This window comes from Cervus canadensis, chromosome X, assembly GCF_019320065.1.
Source record: "Cervus canadensis isolate Bull #8, Minnesota chromosome X, ASM1932006v1, whole genome shotgun sequence".
NCBI lineage: Eukaryota > Metazoa > Chordata > Mammalia > Artiodactyla > Cervidae > Cervus > Cervus canadensis.
In genome coordinates, this window is record NC_057419.1 from 50,667,239 (window position 1) to 50,678,548 (window position 11,310).

Genomic DNA, 11,310 nt, shown 5'->3' on the forward strand with positions numbered 1-11,310 from the left:
TGTCAGTGCAGTCCTGGTCTATGCACATGCCACCGCCCTCCCCTCCCCACCCCACCCCAGATGTCTGATCCTGTCTTGTTCTCCTCTTCCCACTACCCTTCTCTGGGTCTACTCTCTCGAGCTGGCTCTGTCTACCTAATGCTGTAAGGTTGCCAGAAAGGGATTGGGACCTCTGCCACATCTGCCTTTGCAAGAAACTGCCAGGCCAGTGGAGGTGTGTCCAGTAAGGCTGCCTGTGGGGACTGGTATGCCGCAAATGACAGACTTCAACTACTCTTTCTGTTCTTTTTATACTCACTAGACCCTCGGAGTTTTGTTTGTTTTTTGTTTTTTCCCATATTTGCCTCAGGATGATGAACAGTATTATTTTTGTGTTTTTCTAGAAATATTAAAGATGCTGTTTTGAAGACTGTATTTTTCTTTGGTTAAGTCAATTCTGCTTCAAGAAAACTCAGTAATTGTATTCAAAGTTCCCAATTACACTCTTTAGGTATCATAATTTAACTCTAGCTATATGAGTGTGCAATTGCAGGTCTATGTTTTACCAAAACAGTTATTGCTAACCATTTTTTTGCTCTCTTATTTTGAGATCTATCTTCTCATTCACTATTCGTTTAGAATACTTCCTTTAGTGTTTTCATCAAATAGAATAAACTGGTGGAATAGTCTTCAAATTATTTAATGTCTGAACCTGTTGTTCTTTTGCTCTAAGGAGTGTTTTCTTGGGAGTGGGTATAGGATCGCTGCATTACAGTCCTTCTTTTTAACTACATTTTTATTTTTGTATTGGAGTATAGCAGATTAACAAGGTTGTGATAGTTTCAGGTGGAAAACAAAGGGACTCAGCCATAAATATATATGTATCAAAGAGTCCTTCTTTATTGATGGCCTATGAGAAGTGGCTTCTAAGATGGCTCCCAATGATCCCAGACTCCTGGTATTGAAGGCTTTGTGTAATCCCCTCCATTTGTGTAACTCACTTCTAAGCAGGAGCATACCTTTAACATTGAGGAGATGCCACCTTTGTGATTAGCTTACAAGAGATTGTAGCTTCTGTCTTGCTAACAGGCTCTCTTCCTTGTGGACTTAATGAACCAACTTGCCATGTTGGGGAAGCCTATATAGCAGGGAACTCAGGATGGCCTTTGACAGATAGTATGAAACTGAGGCTCTCAGTCCAACAGCCCAAATGAACTGGATCCTGCAAACAACCACATAAATGAGCTTGGAAGAACATCCTTCCCCAGGTGAGCCTTCGGATGAGGCCCCAAGCCTAGCTGAGAGCTTGAATGCAGCCACATGAGAGACCCTGAAACAGAGGATCAAGCTACGCTGTGCCTAGGATTTTGACCCACATAAACTATGAGATAATCAGTGTGTGTTGTTTTAGACAATTACGTTTATGGGAATTGGAGACAGATAGAGACTAGCAGGTCAGTGATTTTGTGAAAGGTGCTAGGTTGGTTTCTGAAATGAAAACCATAGCATCCATCAGGAAAGTCCAGTGTTTGGCTGCTCCATGAGTCCATTTTAGAAACTATGTGGGTCATTAATTGGCAGTCTGGAAAGATGGACAATTGGAAACCTGCATGGGATGTGGCACTGCTGTACTTGTGTTGGTTATTTTTCAATGTTGTCATAGTCACCATTGTGGAATATTGTTTATTGGGAGCCGACCCAGTATGGGGTTCAGAATCACAGACTAACTTTGGAGTCAGCTGATCTTGGCTTCAGTATTTCCTGGTCTTTCTACTTGCTAGTAGTGGGACCTTAGGATAACGGACTTAGCCTCACTGTGCTTCAACAACTCCTGCTGTCAAATGGTTCTAATGATAATCATTGTCGTGTAGCTGACAAGGTTACAGTGAAAATTAAATGAGGAGCCTGATATTGATCAGCAGGGCCTCAGGGCAGGGCAAGTGTGTCACAGGAGGGGCAGATTCCAGACTTGTTGCCCCAGAGATGAATCACCATCCCACTGCTGAGCATGAGTACCACATGGCTGGTGTCCCACATCTAGAGCCCTGCATATTTCAGTGAAAAATGTGATGTAGTTGATGGAAGAACGGTGGGATGAAGGGTGAGCACCACAGCCTGGGAAAGGGGGAAGTTCAGGGTGTCTGCAGGCAGCAATGTCCTGGTAGGGGTGACCACCAGCCCCAGCCTGGGAGACATTGCCCCCTGATGTCCACCACTCCCCACTGGCTCTGTGCAAATGCTCAGCTGATCACCACCAGATCTTCTGTTTTCCTGATCCTTGGGGATTTGATAATTTTCCCTCTACCCTGATCTAGGACAGAAACTGCCCCCCCTCCTTGTTTTGGAACTTAGAGGATGGCCAGGTCGTAGGGTGCACACAGTCTCTAGGGCCCTTCTAGTTCTTCCTCCTCTTCTCAAAGATGAATAAAGTAGCCTGAGAAGGTACATGAGTTGGCCAGGTTCCTGGGGTTGTGACAGTAATGGACTGGAGCCAGGTCTCCTGACTGTGTGTTCCACCCTCCCCACACTCCAGCCAAGACCAGCTTTCCCACTAAAAGTTCCCCTTGAAATTTTGCAAACACAGGAGGATGAGGGAGCCAGACCCTGCCGCACAGCTCCCTTCTTCTGAGAGTCCTGAGTCTGCTGTCAACTCCGGGGACAGGCTGGTTGTCACAGGGGCTCAGTAAGACACTATATATTATAAAACTGCCTTACATAGTTTTGTTTATTATATGGATTTGAAATAGTTAAATGTATTTTATATAATTATATAAATTCGTATATGTATATAAATATGTAAAATGTATATTTATTTGTGATTATATAAAAAGAGCTTTATTTTTGAAACAAGAAGTCATACACTCTAAGTAGAAAGAAGAAAATTAAAGTGACCTCTAACTCTATTGTCACCTAACTATCAATTCTATTAACATTTTGATGTTTTTGGTTTCAGATATTTTTTTATGGGTATGTGCATGTGTGTCTGTTCGTGAGTGTTTAATATATTATTAATATACGCACACTTAGTTTTCATGAAAACTAGAATTGTTTACCTTCATTTTTTGCTCTTTACACTAACTTACACATTTCTCCATGTCGGCAAATTTTTTTATATACAATTTGAGCAGTGGCATAATATTCAGTTTTTGCATGTATTACCATTTTTATAACCAATATACTGTTAATATAGGAATCACTTTAGGAATCAGTGAACTAAAATAGACTGGAATGGGTGAATTAACTCAGATGACCATTATATCTAACACTGTGGGCAAGAATCCCTTAGAAGAAATGGAGTAGCCCTCATAGTCCATATAAGAGTCTGATGTGGCCGGTCTTGTCCCGCGCCATTGATTATCGAGGCGATTCTGATCTGGAAAAAAAAAAAAAGAGTCTGATGTGCAGTACGTGGATGCAGTGTCAAAAATGACAGAATAATCTGTTTCATTTCAAGGCAAACCAGTCAGCATCACAGTAATCCAAGTCTATTCCCCAACCAGTAATGCTGAAGAAGCTGAAGTTGAACAGTTCTATGAAGACATACAAGACCTTCTAGAACTAACACCCAAGAAAGATGTCCTTTTCATTATAGGGGACTGGAATGCAAAAGCAGGAAGTCAGGAGATAACTGGAATAACAGGCAAATTTGGCCTTGAAGGAGAAAACAAAGCAGGGCAAACGCTAACAGAGTTTTGCCAAGAAAACGCACTGCTCATAGCAAACGCACTCTTCCAACAACACAAGACTCTACACATGGACATCACCAGATGGTTAATACCAAAAGCAGACTGATTATATTCTTTGCAGCCAAAGATGGAGAAGCTCTATATGGTCAGCAAAAACAAGACCAGGAGCTGACTGTGGCTCAGATCATGAACTCCTTCTTGCCATATTCAGACTTATATCGAAGAAAGTAGGGAAAACCACTAGACCATTCACATATGACCTAATTCAAATCCCTTATGATTACAGTGGAAGTGACAGATTCAAGGGGCTAGATCTGATAGACAGAGTGCTTGAAAAACTATGGACAGAGGTTCGTGACATTGTACAGGAGGCACTGATCAAGACCATCCCCAAGTAAAAGAAATGCAAAAAGGCAAAATGGTAGTCTGAGGAAGCCTTACAAATAGCTGAGGAAAGAAAAGAAGCTAAAGGCAAAGGAGAAAAGGAAAGGTATATCCACTTGAATGCAGAGTTCCAAAGAATAGCAAGGAGAGATAAGAAAGCCTTCCTCAAGTGATCAATGCAAAGAAATAGAGGAAAACAACAGAATGGGAAACACTAGAGATCTCTTCCAGAAAATTAGAGCTACCAAGGGAACATTTCAGGCAAAGATGGGCACAATATAGGACAGAACTGTTATGGACCTAACAGAAGCAGAAAGTATTAAGAAGAGGTGGCAAGAATACACAGAAGAACTATACAAAACAGATCTTCATGACCCAGATAACCACGATGGTATGACCACTCACCTACAGCCAGACATCCTGGAATGTGAAGTCAAGTGGGCCTTAGGAAGCATCCCTATGAACAAAGCCAGTGGACATGATGGAATTCTAGTTGAACTATTTCAAATCCTGAAAGATGATGCTGTGAAAGTTTTGCACTCAAATGCCAGCAAATTTGGAAAACTCAGCAGTGGCCACAGGACTGGAAAAGTTCAGTTTTCATTCCAATCCCAAAGAAAGGCAATGCCAAAGAATGTGCAAACCACTGCACAATTGCACTCATCTCACACGCTACCAAACTAATGCTTAAAATTCTCCAAGCCAGGCTTCAACTGTACATGAACTGTGAACTTCCAGATGTTCAAGCTGGATTTAGAAAACGTAGATGAGCTAGAATTCAAATTGCAACAACCGTTAGGTCATAGAAAAAGCAAAAGTGTTCCAGAAAAACATCTACTTTTACTTTATTGACTATACTAAAGCCTTTAACTGTGTGGATCACAACTAACTGGAAAATTCTTCAAGTGATGGGAATAGCAGACCACCTGACCTGCTTCCTGGGAAATTTGTATGCAGGTGGAGAAGCAAGGTAGAACTGGACATGCAAGAACAGACTGGTTCCAAATTGGTAAAGGAGTACGTCAAAACTGTATACTGTCACCCTGCTTATTTAACTTCTATGCAGACTACATCATGGGAAATGCCAAGCTTGATGAAGCACAAACTGGAATCAAGACTGCCGGGAGAAATATCAATAACTTCAGATGTGCATATTACACCACCCTTAAGGCAGAAACCAAAGAGAAACTAGAGAGCCTCTCGATGAAAGTGGAAAACGAGAGTGAAAAAGCTGGCTTAAAACTCACCATCCAAAAAATGAAGTTCATGGCATCCTGTCCCATCTCTTCATGGCAAATAGATGGGTAAACAATGGAAACAGTGAGAGACGTTATTTCTTGGGCTCTGAAATCACTGCAGATGGTGACTGAAGCCATAAAATTCAAAGATGCTTTCTCCTTGGAAGAACAGCTGTGACAATCCAAGAGAGCATATTAAAATTCAGAGACATTACTTTGCCCGCAGAGGTCCGTCTAGTCAATGCTATGGTTTTTCCAATAGTCATGTATGGATGTGTTTGGACCATAAAGAGAGCTGAGGGGCAGAGAATTGATGCTTTTGAACTTTGGTATTGGAGAAGACTCTTGAGAGTCCCTTGAACTGCCAGGAGATCCAACAATTCCATCCTAAAGGAAATGAATCCTGAATATTCATTGGAAGGACTGATGCTGCAGCTAATGCTCCAATACTTTGGCCACCTGATGTGAATAACTGACTCATTAGAAAAGACTGTGTTGCTGGGAAAGATTGAAGGCTGTAGGAGAAGGTGACAACAGAGGATGATTTGGTTGGATGGCATCACCAACTAGAGGGACATGAGGTTTAGCAAGCTCCCAGAGTGGGTGATGGACAGGGAAGCCTGGTATGCTGCAGTCCATGGGATCACAAAAGTTGGACACGACTGAGCAAATGAACTGTACTGATACTGTTAGTAAACACGTATGAAGGACAGTCCTGAGTTGACAATTAATACCACTGTAGTTAATTTCTGCATCTAAATCTTTGTGCATCTACATGACTGATTTCTAGAAATTGAAGTCCTGGGTCAGGGTTTAAGGAAAGATATTTAATGACTTGGGATGGGATAGCTGGTACACTTGGTCCTGGTGAGAAACCTGCCTTTTCTAAGTGTCACACAATCATATCAGTTACAGATACACAGCTTGTGGCCATAGAAATGTGGTGCTCCTTGGGTCTTCCACAGGGTGCAACCCCCAGCTGAAGTGTGGGTGTTTTCAGGCCGGTGGATCTGATATCTACAACGATTCTGACTTCACAGACCAAGATCCTTCCCAATAAAAGCAGGAAATAACCAAGTTTTTAATGAGTTATCATTCATTCATGTATTTGGTTTTTTGCATCCATTGCTTTCCCAGTGTTTTTAGGGGGCCTTTAAGAATCCCTGAAGAAAAATGTCCGGGTATGACTCTATAAATTGAGGTCAGAGGAGATATAGAGAGAATGAACAAACTCAGCACCAGCATCTATTTTGACTGTAGACATTTGGGCCTGACAGTCCTAAAGAGTAAATAAAATTGAGCTGTAAGTTTCTTTCTTACCTTCCTATTAGATGCAGCTGAAAAAGAAATGCAGTCATTTGCAAGATTTACATTGGTCACAGGTAGAAAATATGCCAATTCTTCCAGGGTAAATGTTTCCTGATAACTGAATTTCAAAAACATGTTTGATCTCCTTATGGAGTATAGCTGAGTTAACCTTATACTTTACCATCTAAACCAGGACACTTTAGAATGGGAAAGGGGCATCATTAATAACTGTGTTGGGGGACTTCCTTCCTGGCAGTCCAGTACTTAGGACTCTGTGGTGTCACTGCTGGGGATCTGGGACCAATCCCTGGTCAGGGAACTAAGACCTCACAAGCTGTGCAATGCAGCCAATAATAACGGTTATACCAAACAACAGGTGTAAACTGGACAAGGGGTCGGCCTAATGAAAAAGACAGTGTTATCGACAGTAATCTTGTCGAAAGTGTATTATAGTAACATCTGCCACAGCCATCTTCTAGAAAATGGTTCTCACATATATATGTATCTCACATATTCTCTATTCATTCATTTGCTATGTAGTCCTCATTTTTAGTAAAGAACAACTATTACTGCATGAACACTGAATTTCAGAAATCTCAATTATATTTTCTCCTACAAAATGTTATTTCATATTAGGCATTTAGTAACAGGCACACTATGTTTTATACTAGGATTAAAACTCATTAAGGACTTCGCAAGTGGCACAGTGGATAAGAATCCACTTGCCAACACAGGGGACACAGGGGACATAGGTTTGATTGCTGGTCCAGAAAGATTCCTGGAGTAGAAGTAGGGGGGGTGTTTGGATCTGAGTAGAGAGATCTGTGATATTTATAGTGTCACAGTGGTACCCTCAGTATATGGCATGGGAGCAAGACAGAGAAATTATCTTCTAAGACATACAACTATGTGAGAGGGTGGAAATTTAGGATGGAACAGTCCCCCTTCTGAGATGTACCACTGGATGATTTGAGGAATGGGGAAGTCAGAGAGTTTCACAAGCTACCAATGATAAGATAGCATCTTCTGAATGGGGAGGTGTCAGAGTGGTCATGAGGGACTTCAGGGTATTTCACATTCAGTACACGCAGAGGGTTTCCTTCCAGTAAGAACATTCAGGTGTACTATGAGGTGTGACTTCTGGGTAAAGATTTTCCCACAGTCACTGCATTCATAAGGCTTTTCACCAGTATGAATTCTCTGATATGTAATCAAGACTGACTTTTAAGTGAAGGCCTCTCCACATTCAGTTTAAACATAAGTTCTTTGTGCAGTCCGAGTCTTCTGGTATATAAGGAGGTTTGATCTTTTGGTGAAGACCTTCCCACATCCTGTACAGGTATGGGTTTTTTCCCTGTGTGAGTTTTTCTATGCTCATGCATTTGATTTGGAAGGGCAAGATGTCCCATAGTCACTGCATTCACATGGCTTCCCTCCACTATGAATTTTTTGATGTGCAACCAAGTGGGTCTTCTGGATAAAAGCCTGCCTACATTCAGTGCATATGCAGGGTTTCACTCCTGTATGAATTCTCTGATGCAACCTCACCATGGACTGATGAGTGAAACTCTCATCACATTCATTGCATTCATAGGGCTTTCCCACAGAATCGGCTGGACAAAGAGGTGTGGCTTCTGAGTGAAGACCTTTCCACATTCACTGCATACATAGGCTACCTTCCCAGGAAGAAACTTTCAATGAGGAATGTGTTCTTGTTTCTGGCTGAGGGCTTTCCCACACTGATTAGGTTCACAGAATTTCTCATTTAGATGAGAATTAACATAGTTAGTATAGAAAAAGGAATCAGTAAAATTTAACTACACCCAATAATCGTCTCAAGGTTTTTCTTATGTTACTTCTATTAGGACATGTGAGTTTAACCTATACTTCAATTTCCAAATGAATCACCTTAAGGGGTTATTCTTATGAACTAACAATGGGCTCATATCAGTTATTTTTCCAGTGTAGTTACATTCACAGTCTCCATACTTATTCAATGTGTTCTTATTGATGAAAGCAACATGACACAAAGGTCTATTTTGGTTTTCCTTATATTTATCTGGTCATCATATTGTCACAGTTTTTATTTAAAATGAATAATCATTTTAATTAAAAAGAAACAATGAATAATGCCTCTTGAATTCATCCAGTTGCTCATTGTGAAATGAAGCTTTTATGGTAATCTACTGTATGGTTTCAATCTCAGGTTTCTCTCTTAAAAGGAGAAAAAGAAGGCAAAATTGAAACTTGGAACAGTTAGCCAAATATAGAGGAGCTACATGCAACCGATCCAGGTTGGACACAGGGAAAGCTGATGATGATGATGATGATGATGATGATAGCAAACACTCCTATGGTTCTTCATTTATGCTATGTACTTATAGTTTTGAAGACATGCCAGGCACTGTTCTATGTGACACAGAAGTACGTACACACATATGAACTCATTTAATTCTCTCAGAAACCATATGAGCTAGATACTATTATACATTATTTAAAAGAGGAAACTAAAGCCCAGAACAAGTAAATAATATTCTCAAGATGATACGGGTCATATGCAGGAGAGAATAAAACAAGGCAGCATGTCTCCACTTACATAGACTCTCTGGTATGCATTTGGTGGCTTCCCTGGTGGCTCAGACAATAAAGAATCCACCTGCTAATGCAGGAGACACAAGAAACTCAGGTTCCATCCCTGGGTCTGGAAGATCCCCTGGAGAAGGGAATGGCAACCCACTCCAGTATTGTTGCCTGGGAAATCCCATGGACAGAGCAGCCAGGTGGGCTACAGTCCACGGGGTCACAAAGAGTCGGACACGACTGAGTGACTAAACACGCACCTACGTAGTACCCATGTAGTTCTTCCATCAGCTCAGCTTTACCCTAAGCAACGTACCAACTCGCCTGGAAGGGAAAATCACTGATGCTTTGTACAGAAGATGAAATACAATAGGTTTGAATATTAAATAGAATGAAGAAGTTATGCTATTATCCCATTATACCAAATTTTAAAAAACTGAGCCTGATCAGATCATGAAATCCAGTTTGTTTCCCTCTTTGAGTCAGGCTAAAATAGTGAAATCTAGAACTTTGTCTTGTCCCTGCCAAACTTCACTATTCTTTCACTCCTATGCTGTACTCTTTATATCCACAAGCCTCATTTCATTTATTCTATAGATCTTAAGCATCCCGATTCCCAGGCATGGATTGACACTTTCCCCAACTTTCTACTTCATTTAGTATGTATGTACAAAATTCACTAGAGCCAATATTTACTTACAGCCAACACTATTCAATGTGAATAGTGTTATGCCTGTGCTGAAAATAATTATCTTTAACAGTCTTAGCCCATAGACTTCCTCATCAGCACATAAATATAGTCGTCAGTCTGGAAACATAGCTGTGAATGTAAGTTTGTATTCTGCCAGTCGTGAAAGTGAAAGTCGCTCAGTCGTGCCCAACTCTTTGCAACTCCATGGACTGTTCATGAAATTTTCCAGGCCTGAATACTGGAGTGGGTTGCCTTTTCCTTCTCCAGGGGATCTTCCAAGCCAAGGGATCAAACAAAGGCCTCCCACAATGCAGGCAGATTCTTTACCAGTTGAGCCACAAGGGAAGCCCAAGAATACTGGATTGGGTAGCCTATCCGTTCTTCAGAGGATCTTCTTGACCCAGCAATCAAGCCGCTGTCCCCTGCATTGCAGGTGGATTCTTTAACAACCAAGCTATGAGGGATGCCACTAGTCATGAATGTGTCCTCAAAATATCCAGCTTATTCCCCAATCCAATAATTACTCACATACACTCCTTCCATTAATTTGGCTCTTTCTGCTCTTTGTGCCAGTTCAAAATATACATGTGATTCATAGGTCAGTTAAGAGCACTATGCTCTGAAAACTAGTCCACAGTCTCAACACAACTTTAGGGAGCCATAATTTTCTCTGCATTTTAAAAGCAGACATTATCTATGCTGCCCACCTTGATGCTTTTGGAGTGAGAGTTGTCTGCTTCACTAGAGTGATTAATGAACAAGGCTGAATTCTTTCCTGTTTTCAAGCCATTTCCCCCCTTCCTACTAACAATCTGTTTCTTTGAACTCTCTTTAACATGCTTTTTTTAAAAAAAAAACTCACTGAAACATCTCCAGAAAACTATCGATGTCAGCACTTGAACTGGTTTCTCCATTATTCCACTAAAGTATTTAAGGATAAAATACTAATAATTTTTTATTGTTAAAGTTCTCTCATAGGTATAGGATAGAATATAATCATGTACCACACAATCTAAAAGCATTATTTTTAAAGATATATTTCTGGAAAGAAAGTACAAAGTGTTAATATTAACATTGTTAGGCCCCGGCGAAGAGAACTCGGGAGTAGAGGTGAGAGTAAGATGTTTTAGTGTCTACTCTTTCACACATCTGCATTTCCACGTTTGTCAATGTGTCATCTCTCCAAAAATTTTAAATTGAAAATTAAAATAAAGGGGGAAAAGTTTTTATTTGCTCTGAGTTCTGTGGGATGGTGGGGGTGAGAAAAGGAAAAGAATATTAGATATTGGAGTGATTAAGGGCCCAATTTTATGGAACAGGTGAAGCCTGTATCTAAATAGAGCCTTAAATAATCAATAGCTTAGACACAGAGAGAAATTTCCTATGTAGGAAGCTTTAAGAAAACTCTAGTTAAACATGAGTTGTGGAAGATATACAGATATAC

The 11,310-nt window shown here is 40.7% G+C and overlaps 1 long non-coding RNA gene across 1 annotated transcript; it reads right to left on the minus strand.

Annotated features, from left to right (window-relative positions):
* Positions 1 to 3,006: 3,006 nt before the first annotated feature.
* Positions 3,007 to 5,363, minus strand: LOC122435328. Its single transcript, XR_006267637.1, has 2 exons — positions 5,297 to 5,363; positions 3,007 to 3,352 (listed from the first exon to the last, which is right to left on the minus strand). It is a non-coding gene; the product is annotated as an uncharacterized LOC122435328 (long non-coding RNA).
* Between the last annotated feature and the right edge of the window lie 5,947 nt (positions 5,364 to 11,310).